The sequence below is a fragment of the Bos grunniens genome, chromosome 9 (genome assembly GCF_055505025.1).
Source record: "Bos grunniens cultivar Pamir isolate PY7600 chromosome 9, Bosgru_T2T1.0, whole genome shotgun sequence".
NCBI lineage: Eukaryota > Metazoa > Chordata > Mammalia > Artiodactyla > Bovidae > Bos > Bos grunniens.
Genome location: NC_141173.1, coordinates 20,493,438 through 20,506,334, shown reverse-complemented (window position 1 = coordinate 20,506,334; position 12,897 = coordinate 20,493,438).

The following is a 12,897-nucleotide window of genomic DNA, read 5'->3' as shown; positions in this document are numbered from 1 at the left end:
TCCAGCCATCTCTGTTGCCCCTTTCTCCTCTTGCCTTCAATCTTTCCCAGCATCAGGGTCTTTTCCAATGAGTCAGCTATTCACATCAGGTGGCCAAAGTATTGGAGCCTCAGTTTCAGCAGCAGTCCTTCCAATGAATATCCAGGGTTGATTTCCTTTAGGACTGACTGGTTTCATCTCCTTGCAGTCCAAGGGACTCTCAAGAGTCTTCTCCAACACCATAGTTCAAAAGAATCAGCCTTCTTTATGGTCCAACTCTCACATCCATACATGACTACTGGAAAAACCATAGCTTTAGACTATACAGACGTTTGTTGGCCAAGTGTTGTCTCTGTTTTTTTAATACACTCTCTAGGTTTGTCATAGGTTTTCTTTCAAGGAGAAGCGTCTTTTAATTTCATGGCTGCAGTCACCATCTGCAGTGATTTTGGAGCCCAGAAAAATAAAGTCTGACACTGTTTCCACTGTTTCCCCATCTATTTCCCATGAAGTGATGGGACCAGATGCCATGGTCTTCGTTTTCTGAATGTTGAGCTTTAAGCCAACTTTTTCACTCTCCATTTTCACCTTCATCAAGAGGCTTTTGAGTTCCTCTTCACTTTCTGCCATAAGGGTGGTGTCATCTGCATATCTGAGGTTATTGAGATTTCTCCCCGCAATCTTGATTCCAGCTTGTGTTTCTTCCAGTCCAGCATTTCTCATGATGTACTCTGCATATAAGTTAAATAAACAGGGTGACAATATACAGCCTTGACGTACTCCTTTTCCTATTTGGAACCAGTCTGTTGTTCCATGTCCAGTTCTAACTGTTGCTTCCTGACCTGCATACAGATTTCTCAAGAGGCAGGTCAGGTGGTCTGGTATTCCCATCTCTTTCAGAATTTTCCAGTTTATTGTGATCCACAGTCAAAGGCTTTGGGACTTGGCTAATTTTTCCCTGCCTTGATTCTATGAATGCTAAGCAAGCAAAAAGAAACATGTCTTAGGGTTACCCTGAAATTATTTTTAAAGAATTTTATGGGATTGAAATTATTAATATATATGTACTTATCAGAATAATTTGAGGACATAACAGTGAGGAGTAGCTTTAATAATTGTCAGATGTTTAACCTGAAATCAGGAAAACCTGGAATCATTAATGGCCTGCATCAGAGTGAGACGTATGTTAGAAATTCATTGTGTTAACAAAGGAGAGACTCCAAAGGCTAAGGGTGTTAGGAATGTTGCAGATTATTTATTGCATGTGACTCTCCTTGACCGCTGTCTCATCATATTTGATAAATACAGTGTTAACTGTATGTTGGTCATATGTCCTTGCAAATTTCTGTAGTGGCTGTTTTCTGTAGGCTGTGGACTGTAAGGAGGAAAACTTCTTCTACCCTCTTAGGTTCATGACCGTTTGGTTCAGTTCAGTTGCTCAGTCGTGTCCGACTCTTTGAGACCCCATGGACTGCAGCACGCCAGGCCTCCCTGTCTATCACCAACTCCCAAAGTTTACTCAAACTCATGTCCATCGAGTCAGTGATGCCATCCAACCGTCTTATCCCCTGTTGTCCCCTTCTCCTCCCACCTTCGATCTTTCCCATCATCAGGGTCTTTTCAAATGAGGCAGTTCTTCGCATCAGATGGCCAAAGTATTGGAGTCTCAGCTTCAGCATCAGTCTTTCCAATAAATATTCAGGACTGATTTCCTTTAGGATGGACTGGTTGGATCTCCTTGCAGTTCAAGTGTTTCTCAAGAGTCCTCTCCAGTGTCACTGTTCAAAAGCATCAACTCTTCGGGGCTCAGCTTTCTTTATAGTCCAACTCTCACATCTATACATGACTACTGGAAAAACCATAGCTTTGACTAGACAGACCTTTGTTGGCAAAGTAATGTCTCTGCTTTTTGATATGCTGTCTAGGTTGGTCATAACTTTTTCAAGGAGCAAGCGTCTTTTAATTTCATGGCTGCAATCACCATCTGCAGTGATTTTGGAGCCCCCCAAAACAAAGTCTGTCACTGTTTCCATCGTTTCCCCATCTATTTGCCATGAAATGATGACCGGATGCCATGATCTTAGTTTTCTGAATGTTGAGTTTTAAGCCAACTTTACCTGTGAATTAAACTGACAAGAGACATTATCAGGAGAAGAGCTTTATAACATTGATGTTAATATTTTTAATTTTATATGCATAGGTGAAGAAATAAAAAACCTGAAGAAATGGTTAGCCTTGGGAATTATATACCATTTTAACAAAAGACAACAAATTGTAGAGAAGTGACTGGACAAAGGAAAGGGAATCTCAGATTCTAGGGCTCAGACTTTGTAGGAAAGTAACTAGAAAGCATATAGGAGAAACTCATGGGAGATAGGGTTATTTTGTAAGGTTGTTTTTTGTTTTTTCATAATGCAGACTCATCTCCGTTCCTTCTTTGTTTTCAGGGATAAGGGTTGTTCTCCCTTTTCTGATACAGGAGTAGAGGGAACAGCCTCACAGGGAAAATTTATTCCCTGCTGTTAGGCAGTCAGAGGGAGGGCAAAGAGCTCTTTCTGTGTCTGCTTTTTCTCAGTTGTCTGCAGCTCAAAAAATCCTTGTTGTCAAAGTGAAGTGCTTTGGGGTAACGTACCCCGATCCTTCAGGATGATGAAGGAGGGAAAGTGCTGTTTCTGAAATATATTCTCTGACTTCAGTAGGAATGATGGTATTGCCGATTGCTAGAGGCCAAATGCCAGTACTTAAATGCCAAAATGGACATGGTTATAGTAATGGGCAGCTGAGTCTGACAGTTATTATTATTAGGCCATGCCACATGGCTTGCAGGAACTTATTTCCCTGACCAGGGATTGAACCTGTGCCCTCTGCAATGGAAGCATGGAGTCTTAACCACTGGACTGCCAGGGAATTCCCCTGAGTCGTTATTAAAATAGCTTCATCTGTATTTATGTGTGTGTGTGTGCATGCTCAGTCATGTCTGACTCTTTATGACCCCATGGACTGTAGCCCACCAGACTCCTCTGTCCATGGAATTTTCCAGGCAAGAATGCTGGAGTACATTGCCATTTCCTCCTCCAGGGGATCTTCCTGACTCAGGGATCGAACCCTCATCTCTTGCATATCCTGCATTGGCAGGAGTCTTCTTTACCAACTGTGCCACCTGGGAAGCCCGAGTAGTAATGGTGGCTGCTAATTTATTATGGTGTCCCTAGGACTGAAACAGATAGGCAACCTACTTGATTTCTATCTCTCACTCTAAACTTAGTGAGCACAGGTGTGGCTTGAGTCTCCACGACAGAGAGAGACAGCCCCCACACCAGTTTCTATACTTGAGTCATTTCATAGACCCAGGACTTCCTAAATGAAAGGAATGTGGGAATGTGGGGTTCCCTTGAGAAAATTCCCTGTGACATTGTCACAAGAATGCAGTATAAATTCTACTAGCTTTCACCCAAAGGGAAGGGAAATAAGCAGACTTTAGGGGAATTACTGGATCACTGAGCCGATGCTGATCGTCAGGCACCCAAATTCCCACTGTGACCATCAGTCAAAACCGAGGCTTAAAGAGGCTGGGGGATAAAGGTAATTTTGGCCTAAGTCCATCTCACAGTGGCCCCATGGATCCCCAAACCTACACTCTTTGGTTCCTGAATGTACAGTGGATTAGTCATACTCAGTCTTTGGCTGAATCTCAACATTGGTTCCCTGAGTGGAATGAGGGCTAATATAGATTAAAGGCCCAAGTCAAAGCCCTTAAATATCAATCACCTTCTTGAAACAGTGGACCAAAAGGAATACCATGTTTCTCCATGAATGTTAGAGGTTCATGCCAGCAACGAAGGCATGAAGATTCAGGGGTGATTATTTTTATTATACACTAATTTAACTCTCCAATTTGACCCTAGCCAGATATTGGAGAGTCTTGGAGAATGACCTTGGATTATTTATGCATATATGCGTGCATGCTTAGTCCTATCTGACTCTGCAACCCCCTGGACTTTAGCCCGCCAGAATCCTCTGTCCGTGAGATTCTCCAGGCAAGAATCCTGGAGTGGGTTGCCATTTCCTCCTCCAGGGGCTCTTCCCAACCAGGGATCAAACCCATGTCCCCTGCATTGGCAGGCGGATTCTTTACCACTGAGTAATCTGGGAAATGTTAACTTAATCATGTAACTCCAAGTTCAGTGGCTGTTCTACTGCTGCTGCTGGTAAGTCGCTTCAGTCATGTCCCACTCTGTGCGACCGCAGAGACAGCAGCCCACCAGGCTCCCCCGTCCCTGGGATTCTCCAGGCAAGAACACTGGAGTGGGTTGCCATTTCCTTCTCCAATGCATGAAAGTGAAAAGTGAAAGTGAAGTCGCTCAGTCGTGTCTGACTCTTAGCGACCCCATGGACTGCAGCCCACCAGGCTCCTCTGTCCATGGGATTTTCCAGGCAAGAGTACTGGAGTGGGGTGCCATTGTCTTTTCCAAGTGGCTGTTCTAGACATGGTCAATTAACTGCAACAAAGCAATATAATTTTGACATCTGATACTTAGCTATCAATCTTCAAATGTTTTTCTTCTCCTTTCCAATAAAGAGGAAACAGAAGTAGTTTCTTTCACCTTTATTTTTTTGTGGTCTTACTGCAGGATAGTGTTGATTATCTAGTATTCTATAATAATCTATAAATCCTGTTTGTCTCATTGCACCATAAGATATTTCTTGGTTCATCCTGCTATTGGATGTGGTGATTAGTGATGAGGATGAGGTAGAAAGTGAAAGTGTTAGTTGCTCAGTCATGTCCAACTCTTTGCGACCGCTTGGACTGTAGCCTTCCAGGCTCCTCTGTCCATGGAGTTCTCCAGGCAAGAATACTGGAATGGGTTGCCATTCCCTTCTCCAGGGGATCTTTCCAACCTAGGGGATGAACCCAGGTCCTCTGCATTGAAGGCAGATTCTTTACCATCTGAGCTACCAAAGAAGCCCAGGAGGTGGGAAAATACCATGGTTCCTTGCTAAGTGCCCAAGAGGTGGTGGGAGCGGGAAAAAGCATGTATATTCAAAAGCCATGACATCAACAGTTTGGGGCAGTCCAGTGGTCTATAGCAGATGGAGATTTTTTTTGTCTTCAGTGAAAGACAATTGCTATTCTTTGTTACCCACCGGTATTAAAGAGGTGAATTTCTTAAACTACTATATTTCACTGGACCTTTGAAACAGCATATATACATTTAAGGGGCTACTTTAACTAACTTATCAAGTAACCCATCAGGCTGACAGTTCTGGACGGAGCCAGAGTAGGAAATGGCTTTGTTCCTACTATGGACTGCCATGCAAGTTACTCTGCTATTTGAGTCTTAAGATCCAACAGATCAAATGGTTCTTGAAGAATCTGACAGAAAGCAATCCTATAGGGGCCTCTGGCCAGCCTTAACGTAGAATTACAGTGCAGTCCTCTAGGGCTTTAGGGTAAAGCCATAGTCTAGTCTCCAAATATGCCATTTTAAAGAAACAGATCCTGGACTGCTTCCAGACCGTGGGAGAAATTTGTGTAGCTGACCACAGACTATCACATGACCATGGAAGCTGTACTGCCTATCGTGGACTGGGTGTTATCCGATTCATTGTGTCATAAGCTAAGCCATGCACAGCAGTACCCTTTCATCAAGTGGACAGCCACGAAGGCCCAGGTGAGTGGCGAGGGCAGTGCCTCACCCTGCCACAGCATCAGTCCTGCTGCACTGTCGCTTTTCCCTCAGCCCACGAGTTTGACCTCTTGAAAATTTCTGTGAAATAGATTGATTGTGTTTACACGCGTCTGATCCATTCTGCCTTGCTTTGTGTCCTAGGACACTGACCCATGTGGACACTGCATCACTTTGGCTCCCTGATTAGCTGGATCTAATCAATAGGAGATCAAAAGTGGATGGATAGAATGCATAGAACATCTGTTCCATGCTCTTTCCCTACTTGGGTGATGCATCTCTGACCCTAGCTACTTCCCTCCACAACCACAGTCCCTGCTGGGAAATCTATCCACAGTTTTAATTCTCACTAAGCTCTGGGAGCACTGCTTTCTTCTCTTGCTTCTTCACTTCTAGGGGTGATAACAGCATCACCCTCTTGCTAGGGTCTGGGCACCACAAAGTCATTTGTTCCTTTAACCTTGCTTACACCTCTGTAAGCCATCTCTTTATAAAAGGTTTTTCATTTAAACCATCTGTGATAAATTTTCATTTATGCTGAAACTCTGATTGGGAAAATGAAAAAGAAAATAATTGTGCCTGGTAAATACCCTTATGGCAGAAAGTGAAGAGGAACTCAAAAGCCTCTTGATGAAAGTGAAAGAGAGTGAAAAAGTTGGCTTAAAGCTCAACATTCAGAAAACGAAGATCATGGCATCTGGTCCCATCACTTCATGGGAAATAGATGGGGAAACAGTGGAAACAGTGTCAGACTTTATTTTGGGGGCTCAAAAATCACTGCAGATGGGGACTACAGCCATGAAATTAAAAGACGCTTACTCCTTGGAAGAAAAGTTATAACCAACCTAGATAGCATATTCAAAAGCACAGACATTACTTTGCCAACAAAGGTCCATCTAGTCAAGGCTATGGTTTTTCCAGTGGTCATGAATGGCTGTGAGAGTTGAACTGTGAAGAAAGCTGAGCGCCAAAGAATTGATGCTTTTGAGCTGTGGTGTTGGAGAAGACTCTTGAGAGTCCCTTGGACTGCAAGGAGATCCAACCAGTCCATTCTGAAGGACATCAGCCCTGGGATTTCTTTGGAAGGAATGATGCTAAAGCTGAAACTCCATTACTTTGGCCACCTCATGTGAAGAGTTGACTCATTGGAAAAGACTCTGATGCTGGGAGGGATTGGGGGCAGGAGGAGAAGGGGATGACAGAGGATGAGATGTCTGGATGGCATCACTGACTTGATGGACGTGAGTTTGAGTGAACTCCGGGAGATGGTGATGGACAGGGAAGCCTGGCGTGCTGTGATTCATGGGGTCGCAAAGAGTCGGACACGACTGAGTGACTTGTGCAAACACAAGCTGGAAATGGACTGCAGCAGTGTTACAGCTTCACTTGTGAGCCGGCCTGAAAATGTGTGAAAGGATGTATGTATGTATGTGTTAGCCGCTCAGTCATGTTCAATTCTTTGCAACCCCATGGACTGTGGGCTGCCAGGTTTCTCTGTCCACGGAATTCTCTAGGCAAGAATACTGGAGTGGGTTGCTATTTCTTTCTCCAGGGGATCTTCACGACCCAGGGATTGAACCTGAGTCTTTTGGGTCTCCTGCATTGACAGATTCTTTACCATTGTATCACCTGGGAAGCCTATCCTAATATTGTTTGATTGTGGACTAAAGTAACTTGAATTCAGGCAAAGAAGATCATGAAAGGAAAGAGTGTGATTTCTTAACTAAATACTGAAGCACTTCAAAATTTATTTATTAACAATAAATTCAAAGAACTTTCTATATTAGCATTTATTATTTTATATTAGGAATTAATTTGCACTTGTTATAAGACAGTACTGGAATAGCTCTGGTTAGAATAGCAGGAGAGATAATCAGATTAAGGGCTCCTGGTTGGGCACTGTGACAATAATAGAAATTAATGACTTTAAATCCAGAGGGGCCTGCCATGGATTCCTGGATTAAGGACCATTACTAATACCATGCCAATCCCTGTATACATCTATAAATCTCCTGCAGTTTGAACATAAATGTAATGGTGCATAAAGCTATTATAAACATCCATGTGCAGGTTTTGTGTGGACATGTTTCCAACTGCTTTGGGTGACTACCCAGGAGCAAATTGCTGGTTCATGTGGTAGAAGTATGTGGTTTTTTTGGTAAGAAACTACTGAACTGTCTTCCAAAGTGGTTGTACCGTTTCCCACTCTTGCCGGCAATGAGTGAGAGTTCCTGCTACTCCACGTCCCTGTCCGCATTTGATGTTGTCAGTTTTGGAGGCTACTGTTCTAATGGGTGTGTAGTGTCATCTCATTGTTATTTTCATTTGCAATTTTCTAATGACATAGAATGTGGAGGATTTCTTCATATCTTCATTTGCTGCCTGTCTGTCTTATTGGATGAAATATCTCCTCAGGTCTTTTGCCCATTTTAAATTTGGATTGTTTATTTTCTTATTGTTGAGCTTCAAGAGTGCCATGTGTATTTTAGGTAGCGGTCCTTTGTCAGATAGGTCTTCAGCAAATATTTTCTGTTAGTCTGTGGCTTGTCTCCTGCTGTCTTGATAAATCATATTTTTTAATTACCTTAAACTTATGCTTCATTTTTTAGAGCATACATACTAGAGGAAACATATTCCAGGTTTGTTTTATTCTTGCTAGTTAGACATAAATTGTGATTTTATAAATATATTGAGTCATAATGATCAGACTATTATGAAGGCAACGGCTCTGACTTCTTGGAATAATCAGTCACAGACATTTAATCATTTACATTTCTCATTAATACGATTAGTTTCATTTAGATATTGCTGAAAGGATCAGCACCTTTTTGCCATCGTTGTGCTGTAGACTCAGCAGGGGAAGAAGGGATTCTTTATTCCAGTAAAAATTTGAGGTGGCTTGGTTCATCCCATATTTTATTTTTATACTTAAAATTCATGTTAGTTTGCCCACTTCTATATCACAATTGGGTAGTCAGGTTTAATGAGAACTCAATGAAATATTGCTGGAAAAGCATTTAGCCTATGGCCTGGCACATACTACTGCTACTGCTGCTGCTAAGTTGCTTCAGTCGTGTCCGACTCTGTGTGACCCCATAGACGGCAGCCCATCAGGCTCCCCCATCCCTGGGATTCTCCAGGCAAAAACACTGGAGGGGGTTGCCATTTCCTTCTCCAGTGCATGAAAGTGAAAAGCGAAAGGGAAGTCGCTCAGTCGTGTCCGACTCTTCGCGACCCCACAGACTGCAGCCTAGCAGGCCCCTCCGTCCATGGGAGTTTCCAGGCACATACTAAGTGTTCAATAAACAGTCAATGTTACCACAGGGTTTCCGTAATTTTATTGCCACTGTAGTAATTACAGCATCTTATTAGTACTGTCATCAGATCAGATCAGATCAGTACTGTCATATAGTTGTAATATTACATAATAATTTGACTAATAATGTCTCATTTTTTAAAAGATTATTTATTTTGGGTTGTGCTGGGTCTTCGTTGCTGTATGCAAGCTTTCTGTAGTTGCAGAGAGTGGAGGTTACTCTCTAGTTGCGTTGCGTGGGCTTCTCTTCATGGTGGCTTTCCTGGTTGCAGGGCACAGGCTCTAGGCACTCGGGTTGCAGTAGTTGCGGCATCCAGGCTCAGAAGTTGTGGTGCACAGGCTTAGTTGCTCCCCAGCATGTGGAATCTTCCTGAGGCAGGGACTGAACCCATGTCCCCTCCATTGGCAGGCACATCCTTACCCACTGTACCACCAGGGAAATCCAATTTGTCTCATTTTGATTTATACTTACCAGCAATCTTAGGAAGCGGTTCTCACCTGCCATGGTTTTCACAGTGCTGCCACATGGCCAGCTCAGTTTAGGAAAGAGATTAACACTCTAGACTGGGAGCCTATTTCAAGCAGTAGCATCAATTAATAAACATTATATGCAATTAGACTTTCCTATTCATGGAATGAGAAGAAGTGGGTTACCATGACCTAGTGGGACCTCTTATCATGTGGGTATAGAATATTATTAACTATTTTCTGGTGAGTGTAAAGGGTCAAAAGTGACTTGAAGAAGAAGTAAAAAGAAATAAGACATATGAAAGTTATATGATTTTTTCTTATAGAGTTACTAAATATTTAGCATAAATTAATACATTGCTTTAATCTTGGTCTCTGAAAGTTTTATTTAAATATAAATAAATCTTAATATGAAAATACATACACACACACATATATATTTAAATTGTATCATTGTGGTGTAAGTTCTTCTTAGGATACCTCCATTTGGCTATGGAATTGTACTGAAATTAACTGTCTTTCAAAGACTTAATTTTGAACATCTTTTTTGATGATTAAAATTACAGCAATTTATAAAGTTTGTAAAGGTTGAGATAAAGGTTAAAATTTCAACAGTTTATGCAACTTTTACCCTTTCATATTCAAATTTAAGTCAGAGGTTTCCTAATTGTAGGCATAATTTACATAAAAATTTGGGAAACAGTACTATAATTGAGGGAACAATTCCTTGTCAAGAGGTAGCATGTTTGTGTCAGAATTTAGATGTTATACAGAAAGCTTTGCTTATCATTTTAAGGTAATCGTTCTTTATACTCTCAGATTAATATTGAATACATTCATTTGACAAGTGTCTTGTCATTTCTCTCTATGTACCAATTATTGTGTTAGCTGAGGAACATAATAATATACATGCTAAACTTTAAAAAATGTCCCAAGTATTTCTTTTTTTTTCAAAATACATCCCAAGGACTTCCCTGGTGGTATGCTGGATTGGAGTCCGCCTGCCAGTTCAGGGGACCCAGGTTTGATTCCTGGTCTGGGAGGATTCCACGTGCAGCTAAGCCTGTGGGCTATAACTACTGAGCCTGTGCTCTAGAATCTGTACGCCGCAACTACAGAAGCCCGTGCACACAGAGCCTGTGCTCTGCCACAGGAGAAGCCACTGCAATGAGAAGTCTGTGTAGTAGTGAAAAGTAGCCCTCGCTTGCCACAAGAGAAGGCCCAGGCATCAGTGAAGTCCCAGCGCAACCAAAAGTAATCAACAAAATAAAATATTAAAAAATGCATCCTAAACTTTTGAAGAAGCCAATGACTTGTGGAGAAGATGGGCAAAGAAAATGAAATATTATAAATGGTGCTAAAAACTAGATCCAAGAGGAGAGAGAGTTAGAACCACTTCATAAAAGCTTGCTTCTAAAGAGTTTCTTTGTGTATTTGTGTATTTCTTTGTGTATTTCTAGACACAAATAATTTTTTTGTGTCTAGACACGCATATATTTGTGTTTAACGTTTATGGTGGCCAGTGCTATCTTCGGTGTGACATCTAAGTGTGACAAACACCTGTTTGTTCTCTGTATCTACAATCTGAGTTTCGTTTGTTTTTTTTGTGTTTTAGATTCCACATGTAAGTGAAATCATACAATGTTTGTCTTTCTGTGTCTGACTTAATTTCACCTAGTAAAACACCTTCAAGTTCTATTCCTGTTATCACAAATGGCAAGATTTACTTCTTGTTTATGGCTGAGTAGTATTCGTGCGTATGTGTGTGTGTGCATGTGAGAGAGACACCTTCTTTATCCATTCATGCATCATTGAACACAGATCATTACAGTGAACACAGGGGTCCATATACCCTTTTGAATTATTGTTTTCATACCCTTCAGAAAGAACCCCAGAAGTGGAACTGCTGAATCCTATGATAGCTCTATTTTTAATTTGTTTTTGAGTAAATTCTATACTGTCTTCCATACTGGCTGCATCAGTTTACATTCCCATCAACAGTGCATGAGGGTCCCCTTCTCTCCCTATCCTCACCAATACTTGTTTTTTTTTTTTTTTTAATAATGGCCATTTGGACAGGTGGGGTGATATGGTGGTTTTGACTTGCATTTCCCTGGTGATTAGTGATCATGAGCATCATTTCACGTACCTCTTGGCCATCAGTATGTCTTTGGAAAAATATGTATTCATATCCTCTGTCCATTATGGCTTCCCTTGTGGCTCAGCTGGTAAGAAATCCATCTGCAATGCAGGAGACCTGGGTTCAATCTCTGGGTTGGGAAGATCCCCTGGAGAAGGATAAAGGCTACCCATTCCAGTATGTTGGCCTGGAAAATTCCATGGACTGTATAGTCCATGGGGTCCCAAAGACTTGGACATGACTGAACAACTTACACTTTCGTAAAATATTTTTCCATTTGTGTCCTTTTCAATTTCTTTCACCAATGTCTTATAGTTTTTAGGGTAAACGTTTTTCACCTCCTGAGTGAAATTTACTTCTAGGTATTTTATTCTTTTTGATGTATTTGTAAGTGGGATTTTTTCTTGATTTCTCTTTCTGATAGTTTGTTATTAGTGTATAGAAGTGCAAGAGATTTTCATACATTAATTTTGTATCCTACAACTTTACTGAATTAATTTATTATTTCTAACCTTTTTTGGTGGTGTCTTTAGGATTTTATATGTATAGTATCATGTCATCTGCAAGTAATGGGAGTTCTACTTCTTCTTTTTCATTTTGGATTCCTTTCATTTCTCTTTCTTGCCTACTTGCTGTGGATAGGACTTCCAATACTAACTTGAATAAAAGTAGCAAGTGTAGGCATCCTTGTCTTCTTCCTCATCTTACAAGAAAATCTTTCAATCAGGTGTGAGATAAGCTATGAGTCTGTCATACATAAACTTTGTTTTGCTGAGATATAATGCCTCCATACCTACTTTGTTGAGGTTTTTTTTTCAATCATAAACGGATGTCAAGTGCTTTTTCTGCATCTGTTGAGATCAGATAATTTTTATCTTTTATTTTGTTAATATGGTGTGTCACATTGATTGATTGGCAAATGTCAAACCCTGGAATAAATCCCACTTGATCTGATGCATGATCCTTTTACATATTATTAATTTAGTTTGCTATTATTTGGTTGAGAATTTTGCAACCATGTTCATTAGGGATATGCATGCATGCTAAGTTGCTTCAGTCGTGTCTGACTCTGTGCAACCCTATGGACTGTAGCCTATCAGCTTATCTCACACTTAATTGAAAGATTTTCTTATAAGATGAATTTATTGAGACTTGTTTTATGGTTCAGTTCAGTTCAGTTCAGCCACTCAGTTGTGTCTGACTCTTTCAACCCCATGGACTACAGCACACCAGGCCTCCCTGTTCATTACCAACTCCTGGAGCTTACTCAACTCAGTCCATCGAGTCGGTGATGCCATCCAGCCATC